At 41.1% G+C, this 18634-nt stretch overlaps 1 non-coding gene across 1 annotated transcript; it reads right to left on the bottom strand.

Annotated features, from left to right (window-relative positions):
• Window positions 1–930: 930 nt before the first annotated feature.
• LOC130978844 (small nucleolar RNA R71) lies at window positions 931–1038 on the bottom strand. The gene has a single exon (XR_009086455.1). It is a non-coding gene; the product is annotated as a small nucleolar RNA R71 (small nucleolar RNA).
• Between the last annotated feature and the right edge of the window lie 17596 nt (window positions 1039–18634).

Raw genomic sequence — 18634 nt, forward strand, 5'->3', positions numbered from 1 at the left:
TTTTAAAACCATAACTTTTCAATCATATCTTCTTAATCACATCTTTTTCAAAATAGTTTTCAATCATATCTTTTTGATTTCTAATTTCAAAATCTTTTTCAAAATCACTTTATTTCTTTCCCAACTTTAGTTTTCAAAAATCATTCTTCAATTTTTCAAAACTTCTGCAAAATCTTTTAATTTATTTTCAAAAATTCATTCCCTCGTCTCACATCCTTCTATTCAAGGACTAACACTCCTCCACTATCACAATTCGAACTCTATCCTTCTTGATAAGTTCGAATTCTTTTACCTCCTCCTTCTATTCTTCTTTTCCTCTGACACCTTAAGGAATCTCTATCCTGTGACATAGAGGATTCCATACTTTCTTGTTCTCTTCTCTTTCATATGAGCAGGAATAAAGACAAAAGCATTCTTGTTGAGACTGACCCTGAACTTGAAAGGACCTTGAAGCGAAAGCTAAGAGAAGCTAAAGCACTACTCTCTGTAGAGGACCTAATAGAAATCTTCAAACAAGAAGAAGACATGGCAGCCGAAAACAACAACAATGTCGACAATGCAAGGAAGGTGCTAGGTGACTTTACTGCACCTACTCCCGACTTCTATGGGAGAAGCATCTCTATCCCTGCCATTGGAGCAAACAACTTTGAGCTTAAGCCTCAATTAGTTTCTCTAATGCAACAGAATTGCAAGTTCCATGGACTTTCATTGGAAGATCCTCATCAGTTTTTAACTGAATTCTTGTAAATCTGTGACACTGTCAAGACCAATGGGGTTGACCCTGAGATCTACAGACTTATGCTATTCCCTTTTGCTGTAAGAGATAGAGCTAGGATATGGTTGGACTCACAACCTAAAGAAAGCCTGAACTCTTGGAAAAAGCTAGTCAATGCCTTCTTGGCAAAGTTCTTTCCACCTCAAAAATTGAGTAAGCTTAGAGTGGAAGTCCAAACCTTTAGACAGAAGGAAGGTGAATCCCTCTATGAAGCTTGGGAAAGATACAAATAATTGATCAGAAAGTGTCCTTCTGACATGCTTTCTGAATGGAGCATCATAGGTATCTTCTATGATGGTCTGTCTGAACTGTCCAAGATGTCATTGGACAGCTCTGCTGGAGGACACTTCATGTGAAGAAAAAACTTATGATCCTGAGAACCCATCAATGGAAGAGGTGAATTACATGGGAGAACCCTATGGAAACACCTATAATTCTTCATGGAGAAATCATCCAAATCTCTCATGGAAGGATCAACAGAGACCTCAACAAGGTTTCAACAACAATAATGGTGGAAGAAACAAGTTTAGCAATGGCAAGCCTTTTCCATCATCTTCTCAGCAACAGACAGAGAATTCTAAGCAGAGCCACTCTGACTTAGCAACCATGGTCTCTGATCTAATCAAAACCACTCAAAGTTTCATGACTAAAACAAGGTCCTCCATTAGAAACTTGGAGGCACAAGTGGGTCAGCTGAGTAAGAAAGTTACTGAACTCCCTCCTAGTACTCTTCCAAGCAATACAGAAGAGAATCCAAAAGGAGAGTGTAAGGCCATCAACATGGCCGAATTTGGAGAGGAGGAAGAGGCATTGATCGCCACTGAGGAAGACCTCAATGGAAGTCCACTGGCCTCCAATGAGTTCCCTAATGAGGAACCATGGGAATCTAAGGCTCACACTGAGACCATAGAGATTCCATTGGAATTACTTCTGCCATTCATGAGCTCTGATGAGTATTCTTCCTCTGAAGACGACGAAGATGTCACTGAAGAGCAAGTTGCTAAGTACCTTTGAGCAGTCATGAAGCTAAATGACAAGTTACTTGGTAATGAGACTAGGGAGGATGAATCCCCTTTGCTCACCAAAGAACTGGATGACTTGACTAGGCAGAGATTACCTCAAAAGAGACAGGACCCTGGGAAGTTCTCAATACCTTGTACATTAGGCACCATGACCTTCGAGAAGGCTCTGTGCGACCTAGGTCAAGCATAAACCTCATGCTTCTCTCTGTAATGGAGAAGCTAGGGATCTTTGAGGTACAAGCTGCAAGAATCTCACTAGAGATGGCAGACAATTCAAGAAAACGAGCTTATGGACTTGTAGAGGATGTTCTGGTAAAGATTGAAGACCATTACATCCCTGCTGATTTCATAGTCCTAGAGACTGGGAAGTGCATGGATGAATCCATCATCCTTGGCAGACCCTTCCTAGCCACAGCAAAGGCTGTGATTGATGTTGACAGAGGAGAATTGATCATTCAAGTGAATGCAGAATCCCTTGTGTTTAAGGCTCAAGGATATCCGTCTGTAACCATGGAGAGGAAGCATGCAGAGCTTCTCTTAAAACAGAGTCAAACAGAGCCCCGACAGTCAAACTCTAAGTTTGGTGTTGGGAGGCCACAACCAAATTCTAAGTTTGGTGTTGAACCCCCACATTCAAACACTAAGTTTGGTGTTGGGAGGTTCCAACATTGCTCTGAACATCTGTGAGGCTCCATGAGAGCCCACTGTCAAGCTACTGACATTAAAGAAGCGCTTGTTGGGAGGAAACCCAATGTTATATTTATCTATTTTCCATTGTTATTTTATGTTTTCTATAGGTTGATGATCATGTGAAGTCACAAAAACAATTGAAAAAGCAAAAACAGAATGAAAAATAGAAAGAAAAATAACACACCTTGGAGGAAAAGCTTGCTGGCGTTTAAACACCAGTAAGGGCAGCAAATAGGTGTTTAATGCCCAGTCTGGCACCATTCTAGGTGTTTAACGCCAGAAAGGGGCACCAGACTGGCGTTTAATGCCAGAAAGGGGCAGCACCCCGGTGTTTAATGCCAGGATTGGCAGAAAGGGCTTTTTACACGCCACTTGGTGCAGGGATGAGCTATCCTTGACACCTCAGGATCTGTGGACCCCACAGGATCCCCACCTACCCCACCACTCTCTCTCTTCTTCACCCACTCACATCCATCCTTCATAAAACCCCACCTATCTCACCATTCAAATTCAAACCACTTTCCCTCCCAAACCCACCCATAATGGCCGAACCATACCCCTCTCTCTACCCCTATATAAACCCATCTTCACCCCCTCATTTTCACACAACCTGAACACTACTTCTCCCCCTTGGCCGAAACATAAAGCCCCCCCTCCATCTCCTCTATTTCTTCTTCTTCTACTCTCTTCTTTCTTCTTTTGCTCGAGGACAAGCAAATCTTCTAAGTTTGGTGTGGTAAAAGCGTTGCTTTTTGTTTTTTCATAACCATTTATGGCACCTAAGGCCGGAGAAACCTCTAGAAAGAGGAAAGGAAAGGCAAAAGCTTCCACCTTCGAGTCATGGGAGATGGAGAGATTCATCTCAAGGGTGCATCAAGACCACTTCTATGAAGTTGTGGCCATGAAGAAGGTGATCCCCGAGGTCCCTTTCAAACTCAAAAAGAGTGAATATCCAGAGATCCGACATGAGATCCAAAGAAGAGGTTGGGAAGTTCTTACCAACCCCATTCAACAAGTCGGAATCTTAATGGTTCAAGAGTTCTATGCCAATGCATGGATGATACGTAAAAATTAAGATTTCACGTACAACCGGCAAGTATACCGGGTCGCATCAAGTAGTAAAACTCACTAAGAGTGAGGTCGATCCCACGAGGATTGGTAGATAAAGCAACTTTAGTTAAATGGTAAATTTAGTTAAGCGAATAAGATTTTGATTTTGTGATTAATGTAACTTTTGAACATAAGTGCAGGAATGTAAATTGCAAGGAATTTAAAAACAGGACAATAGAAATAAAATGGAAGTAAATGACGGAAACTTAAAGTGCAAGATACTTAAATGACATCAAAGATAAATTGCTAGGAATTAAAGGTTGCAGAAATTTAAAGAGCATAAAAGCAAGAGCAAGAAATAAAGAGACAGAATGTAGATGACAAGAAAAATAAATTGCAAGAATGTAAAGGGAGATGGGGTGATGGGTATTCAAACAACTAATAAGCAAAAGAAATAAGAATTGATGGTAGAGAAGATCATTAGGGATCAGAGATGTTAGTTTTCATGAATTGATGTTAGTCAAATTCCTCTCAATCATGGGTATAGATCTATGGCAAGTGGGTGATTGAACCCCAATCTCTTGGTGATTCAATCTCTCTCAACATAGCCAATTGCCACTCTCGTGATCTAATTGTTCATGAGAAGAGATGAAGCTCATATATTATCCAGCCACACAATTTCTATAATCTCAACCAAGGAGAGTTACATCTCACATACTAACCAAGGTATATTGATTAAAGAAATCATGAAAGGATGAACTCTAAACTGAATTATGTGGCTCATTCCTCAAATTCACCACATAATTCATGTAGATTAACCCCTCTCTCGATGGTGGTTGAATCTATGAAGAGCAAGAGTTCCCTCTTTAGATCAACCACTAGAATTGAGGAGGAATGATGGGTTCATCAATCCATTCCAACAAACAGAGCTCCTCCCCCTAATGAAAGTGGGGTTTAGTGAGTCATTGCTCCAAATTCAACAACAATTGCCATAAACAAGAATTAAACTAAGTGTAAAGGAAGAAGAAGAAGAAGAAGAATGAAGTGCTTAAAACTTGAAAATGAAGAAGAAGAATTCCAATAGAAAACCAAAGATGAACTTTCCGGGAGAGTACCCGGAAGTTCTAACAAAAGCCAAGTACAAGTGCTAAAAGTGTATAAAAATTCTAAGTGTCAAAAAGTATTCAAAAGTGTAAAAGTCCCCCACAAGTACATCAATCTCTTCTATTTATACTACTCTAAAACTCTTCCAAAGATCTTCAATTGGTTTAGCAATATGGGCTTCTCTTTGTTGAATTCTTGGCTCAATTGAAGAAGTTGTTGGCCTTTGTGATGAATAGGGGAAGCAAAGCAAGTTGGCACCAATTCTGGCCCATTGAGGGGCGTTGTTGGCAATAACTCAGGCCTTAGTGCACGTTGGCAACGTGCATGCCAATTTCCTGGAAGTGAGTTTGAGACTTGGGCGTTGCTAGCCCAAGTTGTTGCAAACAACTTGCTCTTTCTCTTTTTGGCCTTACTTTCATGCTAAATGTAGCCCAGAATTTGAGTGTCAACCTTCAGCTTCAATATGGACTATTATACATCATTGGAAAGCTCTTGATGTCTATTTTCTAATGCCATTGGAATCACCTCAATTGGACTTTCCTAGCTCAAGTTATGGCTCCTCAAAGAAGGTAAGGTCAAGCTGCCAAGTTGTTGCCAAGTTGTTGTGAATAACGCACCCTCAACCCCAAGTTAGCAACGTGCTCGAGCATCACTCTCCCAAGGCAAGGACTTGAGGCTGACGTTGTTGCAAAACACGCCCCCTTTGTGCACGTTGGCAACGTGCTCGATCCCACATCCAAGGATCATCTCTAGCTCCCTTGAATTTCATTTCATGTTCTTGTTTTTAGGGCCTAAAGATGACTCTGGTTTGGCTTCAATCTTGTTCTCCACCATGGACTATTATATATGGTTGGAAAGCTCTGAATGTTAGCTTTCCAACGCAACTGGAAGTACTCAATTTGGATCTCTGTAGCTCAAGATATCTTCCATTGAAGTGGACATGTTCAGGCTGCCTTGTTTTGGTAAGTTGGCGTTGGCAACGCCCATCTAGCGTTGGCAACGTGAGTGGTGCGGCATTTGGGCGTTTGGAACGCGGTTGGTGCGCCATTGGGCGTTTAGCAGCCTGGTTGGTGCGCCATTGGGCGTTTGGCAGCCTGGTTGGTGCGCCATTGGGCGTTTGGCAGCCTGGTTGGTGCGCCATTGGGCGTTTGGCAACTTGGCTGGCACCAAAACTTGGTGCCTAGCCAAGCTTTCTTGTGTGGCGTTGGCAACGCCATTCTTGAGTTGGCAACGCCAGCTCCTTTTCTTCCAGGGCTCCATTTGTTGCTTGGTTGTGTGGCGTTGGCAACGCCCATCTTGAGTTGGCAACGCCAGCTCCTTTTCTTCCAGGGCCAAGCTTGATTGTTTGGCGTTGTTAGCCTGCGTTGTCCTCAAAAACGCCCCTCATTTCTAGGCTGGCAACGTGCTCGAGGCTCCAAATCCAGGGCCAAGTTCCTTGTGTGGGCGTTGGCAGCGCCAGCTTCAAGTTGGCAACGCCAACTTTGCTTCCTCCAGGGCCAAGTTCCTTGCTTGTGTCTTGTGTGTGGCGTTGGCAACTTGGTTCTAGAGTTGGCAACGCCAACCTTGCTTCCAGGGCCAAGTTCCTTGTGTGTGAGCGTTGGCAACTTGGTTCTAGAGTTGGCAACGCCAACTTTGCTTCCAGGGTTGCCAAGCTTGCTTGGTGTGGTGTGTGTGGCGTTGGCAACGCCAATCTCAAGTTGGCAACGCCAACTTCTTGCCTTGGTTGCCTCCAGGACCAAGCTTGCCTTGTGTTGTGGAGTTGGCAACGCCAATCCCAAGTTGGCAACGCCAACTTCTTGCCTTGGTTGCCTCCAGGACCAAGCTTGCCTTGTGTTGTGGAGTTGGCAACGCCAATCCCAAGTTGGCAACGCCAACTTCTTGCCTTGGTTGCCTCCTTCTTGCTTCCATGCTTCCTTGTTTCATCACCTATCATCAACAAGGGAGATAGCTTCAAAGTCTTACCAATTCAAGCAATAAATTTCATGAGATTCATTCATACTCATTCATATATGCATTCCTTAAATCATTTGCATGAATTTGGCTAGAATTAACATGTTCCTTGATATCATCATGCATGGAAACAAAACTCATAAAAGGACTTGTTTATTTAGAGAAAATGAGTGAATTTAAACTAAAACTAACTAAACTAACTAACTAATAATGCAAATATGCATTTGCATCACAACACCAAACTTAAAGTATTGCTTGTCCTCAAGCAAAATATAAAGGACTTTGTCACAAGAATTTAAGATGTAAGACTTGAATGTTCTCCCAGAGAGTAATTTCTCATTGAGCATGTTATCCTCACTTGTGTGGTCATAAATTTATTGTAATTGAACACAACTATTCAACTTTTTCAATTAAAATGCTTGCTTCACTACTAAATTGGTTAACTTCACTAGACTTCTTTCACACCTTAGCACATGATCCTTGAACCAATTTTTTTCTGCTTATTTCTTTTTCCTTCTTTTTTTTTTCTTTCCCTTTTTCTTTCAATTAAGCTCGAAATCTTGTCTTAAGGCGGCTCTTTAGCATAAGCTTTCAATCAACAATCCCAAACCAGTTGGTTCAAGTTGTTAAGTGTTGAGACACTCTTAAAGATTTACTCACTCAAGCCTCTTTCCTTAACACATTCAGTCACAGGCATATAACATTGAAATTTTGTTTGGATAGTGGTGTCCAGCACCTCTTTGGGTTGCTAAATGTTCTGTTATAGAGCTACTCTTGATTGTGGGTTTTCAATCGATAATCCCGAGTTAGTTAACTCAAGTTACCGGGTGATGAAGCACCCCTCGGATTTACTAGCCCGAGTATGTCTCTTAACATCAATCACCACAGACACATATCCAACTTTTGTCATTGATGCCTAGCCTTTCATTCTTTGTATTCTATTTTCTTTATTGTCAAGGTTATTTGTGCTTTTACTGATAAAGCCCTTGTGATCCTTAACCAAACTAGTCTTGTATTAGCAAGCATTCTTTTGAATTTCTTGAACATTGCTTCTTTCACAATAAATATACTAGCACTTTTCTTATGGGACAACATGATCCTTTTTAAGCTAGATTTCTCTCTGTTCTTGCTCAAACTACATCTTTTATTCCAATGACAAGAAAAATATTAAAGACAAGCAACTATTCCAAATCTGTGAGTGGTGATGCATGGAATGGGCAACATAAAAGATAATGCTTCAAAAAGAAAAAAAAAATGCATCCTAGAAGGTATACCATATTTCAGACATACATCTTCTTTATTTAAAACATAAAGAAACATAAAGAAAAAATAAAGGAACTTCACCACCTTTAGTCTTCATGTCCCTTTTCCTTTGCTTGATTCTCCTTGCTTTCCTTTGCCCTTTGGATCTTGTTTCTTTTTGCTTCTTAGCTCTCCTTGTTGCTTTGTTGTTGAATCTCCCTTTGGATCTTCTTTCTTTTTGCTCCTCCTTTCCCCTTGTTGTTGTGTCGTTGCATCCCTCTCTTCTCTTTGCCAAATTCCTGAGCTTATCATTGTCTCCTGTAGCCTCTGTTGATTGAATCTCACCCTTGCTAGTTCTTGCTGTTCAAATATCTTCCGAGCCTCATTAAAACATTTGATTTGTGGGTTGATCAATGGGGGTGTGGAACAGAGGTAACTAAGCTTTTCTTGGGTGCATATGTCATAGTCAAGTCTGTCCTTGTGCCTGGCTTCCTTGAACATTCTGTTTTCATTGAAATCTCTGTAGAGTGTTTCATGTCTAGCATCCAACCTATGGAGAAGTTCTCTTTGCTGAGCTTGCTCTATCCTTAGTTGAGCTTGTTCTTGTATCACTTTCTCCATGGCTTTTTCATGTTCCATAGCTGAATTGTTGATGGCTTCTTGCATCTTGGCATATTGTTCTTGTTGCAACTCCATCATGTGTGTTTGGTACTCATTTTGTTGGTTCATCCATTGAACTTGAACCCCTCTTTGTTGATCCATCAATTGCCAAAGGTCCCTTTGTTGTTGTGCTTGTTCCTCTTGGCTTCTTTGAATTTGTGAATATTGCCCAGAAATCCCTTCCAAGGCGGCTTGGAGTTGGTTCATGTTCAAGGTGTGGGATTCATCCATTTCTTGAGGCTCCTCCTCTTGTCTTACTTCTTTTCTTTTCTTCCTTCTTGCTAAAGGTTGCCTTTCCAATTGGGTTGTGGTGATGAACTCCAACCTTTCTTTGGTAAGAGGTTTTCCAATAGAGACCAAATCAGTTTCTTCAAATTCTCCCAGAGGCACTCCAGCTTCTTCACATAGGCGCAGAATAGTACTAGGGTATCCTAGCCAGCTGTCCTGTTTGACCTTTTGAGCTATTTCAATGATGTTCTTGGCTATAATGTCTCCAACATTGATTTCCCCTCCTTTCATTATGCAATGGATCATTATAGCTCTATTCACCGTTACCTCAGAGTTATTTGAAGTAGAGATCAGTGACCTCCTCACTATGTCATGCCATCCTTTTGCTTGAGGTATGAGATCACCTCTCCGAAGTTTGAGTGGTCGGCCATGTGAATCCAATACCCAATCAGTGCCTATTCTGCACAAGTCACTCACCACATCCACATATCTTGGGTCATTTTCAACCCTTTCTTCATAGCTAGGTCGTTTGAACTGTTTGTGCTTGACCCTTAGCACCCTATTGATGGTGTCCGGGCTAAAATCAACATCCACACCTCTTACATAGCTCATGTATGGTTCTTCATCATCATATTCTCTTATCACATTAGTGAAGAACTCATGGATGAGAAGCATGCTTATTTCTTGAGGTTGGTCACAGAGAAGCTCCCATCCCCTTTTTCTGATTATTTTTTGTATCTCAGGGTATTCATCTTTTTTAAGCTTGAATGGTAGCTCTGGAACAACATCTTTGCTTGACATCCAACTAAAAATTCGCTCATTGTGTTTGGATTTGAATCTTCTTTGATCAAATTCATCTTCTCTCCTATCCCTTGATGATGAGGCCATTGAGATTCACTTGCAAGATTGAATCTCCCCAACACCAAACTTAGATGAATGCTTGTCCTCAAGCATAAGGAAAATGATTGTGAATGAGAGAGATATGGGATAAGCACGGTGACTTAGAGAAGGTAGAAAATGATGGTGAAGGAGATTGAGTGTTTCGGTTATGTGAGAGATGTGATGCTTCAAGAGTTTTTGTTGGGTAAAGATGAGGTTCAAGGTTAGAATTTGTGAAACATGGAGTAGGTTGGAGGTTGAGTATGAGTTCGGCTAGTGAAGTGAAAGTTGGTGGGTAGAAGAATGAATGATGAATGAATATGGTTGAAGTATTTAAAGTGAAAGTTGGTGGGAAGGCATTTAAGGCTCGGTCATGGCATGCTTCCTTGTGCACAATGCATGTTGATTTCTTTTTCCCCATGCACAAAGTTTAAAATTCATGTGACTACCCTTCCTTATGTATCCGTGATCTTTCTTCAAGATTCCCCATCATTTCTTTCCTTCTTTCATTATATGCTTCCAAGATTCCCCATCACTTCTTTCTTTCTTTCCTGCAACAAAATGCCAAAGGCTTGAGATTCTTAAAGTGACATTAATGGCTAAAAACTTATGATTATGTTTCTATACAAAATTGACTAAATTAGATTCCCTAATTTATTTTTTTAGCATTAATAATGCAAGTAAAGACACCAAACTTAGTTTGTGACTAAGTGTTCTATGGAATTAATTCCAAAGATAGCCACATCAAACTTAGTAATTTACCTACATTAAATGCTTTTTTTTTTTCACGTTTTTTTTTTTTTTTATTTTATTTTATAACTAAAGTAGATGACAAAACTTTCATAGCTTAGCATTTTCGTGTATGTATGGACACCAAACTTAGTTTGTGGCTAAGTGTTATAGAACACACATTTGCCATTACTTCAAGATTGGCCACACCAAACTTAGTGCCTTGCATACACCATGTACTAGTCTACTTGATCATTATTGGTTACTAAAACATGAAATTAAAAAACTCCCTGTGCATGGGTTGCCTCCCATGAAGCGCTTTGTTTATTGTCCTTAGCTCGACATTGCAGCTTCTTTGCTCATGTTAAGAGTTGCACACTCTCTTCCTTGCTCCAAGGGCCACCAAATAGTGCTTCACCCTATGTCCATTGACTGTGAAGGTTTGTTTTGAGGCTTCATCAAGCAATTCAACATAGCCATGAGGTGATACTTTGGTGATGGTGTATGGACCAGTCCATCTAGACCTCAGCTTCCCAGGGAAGATCTTCAATCTTGAATTGAATAATAACACCTTTTGGCCTGGTTCAAATGTTCTTTGAGAGATCCTCTTATCATGCCATCTCTTTGCTCTCTCCTTGTATATTTTGGCATTGTCATATGCCTCCAATCTGAACTCCTCAAGCTCATTGAGTTGTAGCAACCTCTTCTCTCCTGCTGCTTGAGCATCTAGATTTAGAAGTTTGGTGGCCCAGAAAGCCTTATGTTCAAGCTCTACAGGGAGGTGGCATGCCTTTCCATACACCAATTGAAAGGGAGATTTTCCTATGGGTGTCTTGAAGGCTGTCCTATATGCCCAAAGTGCATCATCTAGCTTCCTAACCCAATCCTTTCTTGTTGTTCCCACAGTTTTCTCCAAGATCCTTTTTAGCTCTCTGTTAGCAAGTTCAGCTTGTCCATTGGTTTGTGGGTGATATGGGGTAGCTACTTTGTGTGTAACACCATACTTGTGGAGTAAGGAATTGAGTTGCTTGTTGCAAAAGTGGCTTCCCCCATCACTTATAAGCCCTTTGGGTACTCCAAATCTTGTGAAGATGTTCTTCTTGAGGAATTGCAAGACCACGTTGGTATCACATGTGGTGGTGGCTATTGCTTCTACCCATTTGGAGACATACTCTACTGCTACCAGGATGTATTTGAACGTGTAGGATGGAGGAAAAGGTCCCATGAAATCTATTCCCCACAAATCAAAGAGTTCCACTTCCAAAATGAACTTTTGGGGCATCTCATTTTTCTTTGACAAACCCCCTGCTCTTTGACATTCATTGCATTGGCTCACAAACTCCCTAGCATCCTTGAAGATTGAAGGCCAATAGAAACCACTTTGAAGGACCTTAGCAGCAGTTCTTTCAGCTCCAAAATGACCACCATAACTAGAGTTGTGACAATGCCATAGTATGTTCTTCATCTCATTTTCTGGCACACATCTTCTTATCATTCCGTCTGGGCATCTTTTGAACAAGAATGGTTCGTCCCAAAAGAAGAACCTAGCCTCATGCAACAGCTTCTTCACTTGTTGTCTTGTGTACTCTTGTGGAATGATTCTTCCTGCCTTGTAGTTGGCCATGTCTGCAAACCATGGGACATGTTGAATGTGCAAGAGATGTTCATCTGGAAACTCTTCATTTATTGATGGAAGGTTGTCTTGGCATTCATCTTGTGGCACCCTTGATAAGTGATCAGCAACTTGATTTTCACTGCCCTTTCTATCTTTGATCTCAATGTCAAACTCTTGTAGGAGTAGCACCCATCTAATTAGCCTTGGTTTGGCATCCTGTTTTGACATAAGATACTTAATGGCAGCATGGTCAGTATACACTAAGACTTTAGATCCAATCAAATATTGTCTAAACTTATCAAAGGCATACACCACGGCTAGTAACTCTTTCTCTGTTGTGGTGTAGTTTCTTTGAGTTTCATTCAATACCTTACTTGCATAGTAGATAACATGAAGCCTCTTTTCCTTCCTCTGCCCCAACACAGCACCGATTGCAAGGTTGCTTGCATCACACATGAGTTCAAAAGGTAGTCCCCAAGTTGGGGTGTGATGATTGGTGCTGTGGTGAGCTTAGCCTTTAGAGTTTCAAAAGCATGCTTGCATTCATCATCAAAGATAAAAGAATTTTCTACCACCAGCAAATTGCTTAGTGGCTTTGCTATTTTGGAAAAATCTTTGATAATCTCCTATAAAATCCAGCATGCCCCAAGAAACTCCTAACGGCTTTCACACTAGTTGGCAAAGGAAGTTTTTCTATAATTTCTACTTTTGCCTTGTCAACCTCTATACCTTTCTTGAAATTTTATGACCAAGAACAATGCCTTCGGGTACCATGAAATGGCATTTTTCCCAATTCAAAACTAAGTTTGTTTCTTGGCATCTTTTCAAGACTAAGGTAAGATGGTGCAAGCAAGTATTGAATGAATCACCAAAAACAGAGAAATCATCCATAAAGACTTCAATGAATTTTTCTACCATGTCTGAGAAGATTGAAAGCATGCATCTTTGAAAGGTAGCTGGGGCATTGCAAAGTCCAAATGGCATCCTCCGGTATGCAAAGACTCCAAAGGGACAAGTGAAGGAAGTCTTCTCTTGATCCATGGGGTCAACCACTATCTGATTATACCCAGAATATCCATCAAGAAAACAATAATAAGCATGGCCAGCCAACCTTTCAAGCATCTGATCAATGAAAGGTAGAGGAAAGTGGTCTTTTCTTGTTGCATCATTCAACCTCCTATAGTCTATGCACATCCTCCACCCTGTCACTGTTCGTGTTGGGATAAGCTCATTCTTCTCATTAACAATGACAGTCATGCCTCCTTTCTTAGGTACTACTTGCACTGGACTGACCCATGGGCTGTCAGATATAGGGTAGATGATCCCAGCCTTGCACAACTTCAGGACTTCCTTTTGAACAACCTCCTTCATTGTAGGATTCAATCTTCTTTGGGGTTGTACCACCGGTTTGGAACCCTCCTCTAAGAGTATCTTGTGCATGCATACAGCAGGGCTTATGCCTTTCAAGTCATCAATGGTCCATCCCAATGCCTCTTTGTGAGCCCTCAAAACCACAAGGAGCTTTTCTTCTTCTTCTGCATTCAATGTGGAATTGATGATCACTGGGAAGCTATCCTTCTCACCAAGAAATGCATATTAAGATGAGGGGTAGTGGTTTCAACTCTTGTTGTGGTGCCTTTTCTTTGGTAGCTTCACTTGGTTCCTTTGATGCTTCCAACGTGTTTTCTTCTTGTCCTTTGATGTTATGGACTTCCTCTTGTTTCATTTGATGGTTTGTGTCAAGCACTTCTTCAACCAAAGAGTCTACTACATCAATCCTCATGCAATTTTCTTTCTCAACAGGGTGTTGCATCGCTTTGAAGACATTTATGGTCATTTGCTCATCATGCACCCTGAAGATCATCTCTCCCTTTTCCACATCAATGATTGTTCTAGCTGTAGCCAAAAAGGGTCTACCAAGAATGACTGAATTGTTTCCCTCTTCATCCATGTCTAGGACCACAAAATCAGCTGGGAATATGAAGTTTCCCACCTTCACCAAGAGGTTCTCAACTACTCCATTTGGCACTTTGATGGATCTGTCAGCAAGTTGGAGTGACATCCTTGTGGGTTTGAGCTCTTCAATCATCATTTTCTTCATCATGGTAAGGGGCATTAAGTTAATGCTTGCTCCCAGGTCACAAAGTGATTTATCAACAGCCATGCTCCCAATCGTGCAAGGTATGAGAAAGCTGCCAGGGTCTTTGAGTTTTGGAGGTAACCCTTGTTGAATGATGGCACTACACTCTTGATTGAGAACCACGGTTTCTTTTTCTTGCCAACTCCTCTTCTTGGTGATCAACTCCTTAAGAAACTTTGCATACAATGGCATCTGTTCTAGAGCTTCTGCCAATGGGATGTTGATTTCAAGTTTCTTGAAGATCTCTAAAAACCTTGGGAATTGTTGGTCCTTTGCTCCTCTGTGTATCCTAGTTGGGTATGGAAGCTTGGGTACATAAGCTTTCACTCCTTCATTTTTGTTTTCTTTTTGTGGATTCATACTTTCCTTGCCATCACGGTTGCCTTCTTGACTTGGTGGATTGCCTTGTGGCTTGACAACCTCCTTGCCTTTGTTAGATGTTGAAGCCTTTTCTTCATCTTGCCTCTCCACTGTGTCTTGCTCTTTGGGTTTTGTTGCTTCTTTATTTGAACTTTCACCAACTACCTTGCCACTCCTTAATTGCAAAGCCTTACATTCTTCTCTTGGGTTGGGTATTGTGTCACTTGGGAGGACATGGGTTGGTTTCTCGGCTTGTTTGGCTAGTTGTCCCACTTGTCTCTCAATGTTCTTCATAGTGACCGCTTGTTCTTGTTGTCCCTTAGCTAAAGCTTGAGTGGTTTGAGCAAGTGCTTGCAAGGTTGCTTCCAGACTTGAGATTCTGGCCTCATGATGGTCAATTGGAGGTATGATGGGGGTTGATTGTTGTTGGAAGTTGTTGGGTGGATTAGTGTGGTAATTTTGTGAGTTGGATGTTGGTGCAGAGAAGTTATTTTGGTGGGTTTGTGAGTTATGATGGGGGTGTTGATATGTGTTTTGTGTTTTTCTATATTGGTTAGTGTTGTTGGTATGGTGATTTTGGTTGTTTGTGTTACGGGTGTGATTGTGGTTGTTGTTCTTTTGCCAATGGTTTTCTCCCCACTTTAAATTGGGATGATTCTTCCAAGATGAGTTGTATGTATCACCATGGAATTCCTCCTGAGAATTTGAAGTATTCTGCATGTATTGAACTTGTTCTTGTGGTTGTTCAACCGTGGTTCCTTCACCTTGGTTCCATTCAAGTGATGGTTGATTTGTTGTGTTCACTGATGCAAGTTGCATACCATCCATTCTCTTTGTTATCATCTCCATTTGTTGTTGGATTTGTTGGTGCATTAACTTGTTTTGTGCCAAGATAGCATCAACACCTTCAAGCTCCATTACACCTTTCTTTGGGGGTGGATTGTGTTGCCTCTCTGATGAGTAATAATATTGATTGTTTGCCACAATCTCAATGAGGTTTTGAGCCTCCTCAGCAGTTTTCATCATGTTGAGTGATCCTCCTGATGAGTAGTCTAGTCCCTTCCTTGCTTCTAAGCTTAAGCCTTCATAGAAGTTTTGGAGCTTAACCCAATCACTAAACATGTCTGGGGGACATCTTCTCATTAGTGCCTTATATCTTTCCCAGGCTTCGTACAATGACTCCCCTTCCATTTGCCTAAAAGTCTGAACCTCTGTCTTCAACTTGATGACCTTTTGAGGTGGGTAGAACTTTGCTAGAAATTTGCCCATCACTTCATTCCAATCATTGAGGCTTTCCTTGGGGAATGATTCTAGCCATTGAGTGGCTTTATCCCTCAAGAGAATGGAAATAGCAACAACTTGTAGACATCTGGATGCACTCCATTTGTCTTCACTGTATTGCATATCCTCAGAAAAACAGAGAGATGTTGATTTGGGTCTTCAAGAGGTCCCCCTCCATAAGAGCAATTGTTCTGTACCAAAGTGATGAGCTGAGGTTTTAGCTCAAAGTTATTGGCCTGAACATTTGGTGTAGCAATGCTGCTCCCACAATGTCTTGGATCAGGGATAGTATACGAGGATAACACCCTTCTAGCTCGTCCACCATTGTTGTTGACCCCTCCAGGAGGATTGTGCATCTCATCCTCCATGGCTTGATCTTCTCCTTCTGATTCCTCTGACCCTTCTTCACCAACTATGAACTTTCCCCTTTCTGCTCTCCTTAACCTTCGGCGGGTTCTCTCGTCCTCAATATCACGTCTACTTGTTCCTGACATACACAAACAGAACCAAAATCACAAGTGAAACACTCTAGAATGAGGGTGAAATTGGAGTTAGTGAAACAAAGTATCAAACAGTTAGTGGGCTTAGCAAAAACACAATAAAAATGCTTAATCTAAACCACCTTTCACTTAATCATTGTCAATCTAACCAATCCCCGGCAACGGCGCCAAAAACTTGATACGTAAAAATGAGATTTCACGTACAACCGGCAAGTATACCGGGTCGCATCAAGTAGTAAAACTCACTAAGAGTGAGGTCGATCCCACGAGGATTGGTAGATAAGCAACTTTAGTTAAATGGTAAATTTAGTTAAGCGAATAAGATTTTGATTTTGATTAATGTAACTTTTGAACATAAGTGCAGGAATGTAAATGCAAGGAATTTAAAACAGGACAATAGAAATAAAATGGAAGTAAATGACGGAAACTTAAAGTGCAAGATACTTAAATGACATCAAAGATAAATTGCTAGGAATTAAAGGTTGCAGAAATTTAAAGAGCATAAGAGCAAGAGCAAGAAATAAAGAACAGAATGTAGATGACAAGAAAATAAATTGCAAGAATGTAAAGGGAGATGGGTGATGGGTATTCAAACAACTAATAAGCAAAAGAAATAAGAATTGATGGTAGAGAAGATCATTAGGGATCAGAGATGTTAGTTTTCATGAATTGATGTTAGTCAAATTCCTCTCAATCATGGGTATAGATCTATGGCAAGTGGGTGATTGAACCCCAATCTCTTGGTGATTCAATCTCTCTCAACATAGCCAATTGCCACTCTCGTGATCTAATTGTTCATGAGAAGAGATGAAGCTCTCATATATCCAGCCACACAATTTCTATAATCTCAACCAAGGAGAGTTACATCTCACATACTAACCAAGGTATATTGATTAAAGAAATCATGAAAGGATGAACTCTAAACTGAATTATGTGGCTCATTCCTCAAATTCACCACATAATTCATGTAGATTAACCCCTCTCTCGATGGTGGTTGAATCTATGAAGAGCAAGAGTTCCCTCTTTAGATCAACCACTAGAATTGAGGAGGAATGATGGGTTCATCAATCCATTCCAACAAACAGAGCTCCTCCCCCTAATGAAAGTGGGGTTTAGTGAGTCATTGCTCCAAATTCAACAACAATTGCCATAAACAAGAATTAAACTAAGTGTAAAGGAAGAAGAAGAAGAAGAATGAAGTGCTTAAAACTTGAAAATGAAGAAGAAAATTCCAATAGAAAACCAAAGATGAACTTTCGGAGAGTACCCGGAAGTTCTAACAAAAGCCAAGTACAAGTGCTAAAAGTGTATAAAAATTCTAAGTGTCAAAAGTATTCAAAAGTGTAAAAGTCCCCCACAAGTACATCAATCTCTTCTATTTATACTACTCTAAAACTCTTCCAAAGATCTTCAATTGGTTTAGCAATATGGGCTTCTCTTTGTTGAATTCTTGGCTCAATTGAAGAAGTTGTTGGCCTTTGTGATGAATAGGGAAGCAAAGCAAGTTGGCACCAATTCTGGCCCATTGAGGGGCGTTGTTGGCAATAACTCAGGCCTTAGTGCACGTTGGCAACGTGCATGCCAATTTCCTGGAAGTGAGTTTGAGACTTGGGCGTTGCTAGCCCAAGTTGTTGCAAACAACTTGCTCTTTTCTTTTTGGCCTTACTTTCATGCTAAATGTAGCCCAGAATTTGAGTGTCAACCTTCAGCTTCAATATGGACTATTATACATCATTGGAAAGCTCTTGATGTCTATTTTCTAATGCCATTGGAATCACCTCAATTGGACTTTCCTAGCTCAAGTTATGGCTCCTCAAAGAAGGTAAGGTCAAGCTGCCAAGTTGTTGCCAAGTTGTTGTGAATAACGCACCCTCAACCCCAAGTTAGCAACGTGCTCGAGCATCACTCTCCCAAGGCAAGGACTTGAGGCTGGCGTTGTTGCAAAACACGCCCCCTTTGTGCACGTTGGCAACGTGCTCGATCCCACATCCAAGGATCATCTCTAGCTCCCTTGAATTTCATTTCATGTTCTTGTTTTTAGGGCCTAAAGATGACTCTGGTTTGGCTTCAATCTTGTGCTCCACCATGGACTATTATATATGGTTGGAAAGCTCTGAATGTTAGCTTTCCAACGCAACTGGAAGTACTCAATTTGGATCTCTGTAGCTCAAGATATCTTCCATTGAAGTGGACATGTTCAGGCTGCCTTGTTTTGGTAAGTTGGCGTTGGCAACGCCCATCTAGCGTTGGCAACGTGAGTGGTGCGGCATTTGGGCGTTTGGAACGCGGTTGGTGCGCCATTGGGCGTTTAGCAGCCTGGTTGGTGCGCCATTGGGCGTTTGGCAGCCTGGTTGGTGCGCCATTGGGCGTTTGGCAGCCTGGTTGGTGCGCCATTGGGCGTTTGGCAAC

This window comes from Arachis stenosperma, chromosome 4 (assembly GCF_014773155.1).
Source record: "Arachis stenosperma cultivar V10309 chromosome 4, arast.V10309.gnm1.PFL2, whole genome shotgun sequence".
NCBI classification, from domain to species: domain Eukaryota; kingdom Viridiplantae; phylum Streptophyta; class Magnoliopsida; order Fabales; family Fabaceae; genus Arachis; species Arachis stenosperma.